The 1,668-nt window shown below is 40.0% G+C and overlaps 1 non-coding gene across 1 annotated transcript; it reads left to right on the forward strand.

Annotated features, from left to right (window-relative positions):
- Window positions 1-1,258: 1,258 nt before the first annotated feature.
- LOC111749924 (U6 spliceosomal RNA) lies at window positions 1,259-1,365 on the forward strand. Its single transcript, XR_002785095.1, has one exon. It is a non-coding gene; the product is annotated as a U6 spliceosomal RNA (small nuclear RNA).
- Window positions 1,366-1,668: the final 303 nt, after the last annotated feature.

The raw sequence follows: 1,668 nt of genomic DNA on the forward strand, positions 1-1,668 counted from the left end.
TACCTAAACACAGGGTCTCAAACATGTCTCCAAACAAACCACACACGCACAACATGCTGGTGAATCCAGAGTGTTACAAAGACATCACTAGAACAAACCAGTCACATGCCTAGCTCTCTAAAACACAGAGCTTCTTGATATGTCACCAAGCAAATGAAAGCATGCTTCAGACATGGCTAAAGACAGGGTTTCAACAAGTTATCACTAGAGTGAGTAATTTGTGCACCTTCTTCATTAAGCAGAGTTTCTGCATAGGTCACTAAGTACACTGTAACCTGCTCCAGAAACTGCTAAACACAGTGCTTCATGGCAACTTTACTGGAGGAAGTCAGGCATCTATCTCTACCGAATACAGTTTTTCAACATATTTCGCTAAACAAACCACACATACACAAAATTCTACACACAGAATTTGCTGAGATATCACTACAGTAAGGCATTCACACACCCAACTCATTTAAACACAGAGTACAAAGTTGTCACTAAACAAACACACAAGAACCACACACTCCACAACAGAGTGATATGCAGAAACATCACTACATAGAGTCATTTATTCACAGCTTTGTAAAACGCAGCATTTTATCATATGTCACTAAACAAACTATGTTCCCCACACGTTGCTAAGGACAGTATAAAACAATGATAACACCAGAAAAAGTTGTTCACACACACACACAGCTCTGTTAAATACAGCGTATCAAAATATGTTCCTAAGTGAACTACACCATAACAATGTAGAAACATGATGCTTCAGAGAGTTATCTCAAGAGTGAGCCATTATGTAAACTAAAACACCAAGCCCGTTGCTGTCAAGTCGATTCTGACTTAGAGCGATCCCACAGGACAGAGTAGAACTGCCTCATAGGGTTTCAAGTAGTGGCTGGTGAATTTGAACTGCTGACCTTCTGGTTAGCAGCCGAGCTCTTAACCACTGCACCACCAGGGCTCTGAGCATCGTATAGCTCTGTTACAGACAGTGATTTCACACACACACTAAGAAAACTGCATCGGCACCAATCTCTGCTAAACATATTGTGTCATAGAGAGATCATTTGAGTGAGTCATAAATTCGCCTAGTGTTGTTAAATACAGAAAGTCAACATGCCTCTTAAAAACTACATCATGGAGGCAGGGCCAAGATGACTGACTAGGTAGAAGCTACCGCGGATCCCCCTAGCAACAAAGACTCGCAAAAACAAGTGAATTGATCACATACATGACAATCTACGAACTCTGACCATTAAACACAGATCTAGTGCTCGCTTCGGCAGCACATACACTAAAATTGGAACGATACAGAGAAGATTAGCACGGCCCCTGCACAAGGATGACATGCAAATTTGTGAAGCATTCCATATTTTTTGGCATAGAAATGCCATATGGCGAGGGAAACAAGGCGAAATAGGACAATACAAGTTAGGTTTTTACTTAGAAAAATAGGGGTAAATATTAAGGTAACCACAAAGAGGTATAACAACTCCACAACTCAAAATAAACACCAAGAAAAACATAACGACTCAGCAAACATAAAGGCAAATACGATGAAAATGAGGAACACACAATTTACAGAGAAAAACGTCTCAGCACAAAAAAGTAAGTGGAAAAATGAAATTGTCAACAACACACACAAAAAGGCATCAAAATGACAGCACTAAACTCATACTT

Source organism: Loxodonta africana, chromosome 21, assembly GCF_030014295.1.
Source record: "Loxodonta africana isolate mLoxAfr1 chromosome 21, mLoxAfr1.hap2, whole genome shotgun sequence".
Taxonomy (NCBI): Eukaryota; Metazoa; Chordata; class Mammalia; order Proboscidea; family Elephantidae; genus Loxodonta; species Loxodonta africana.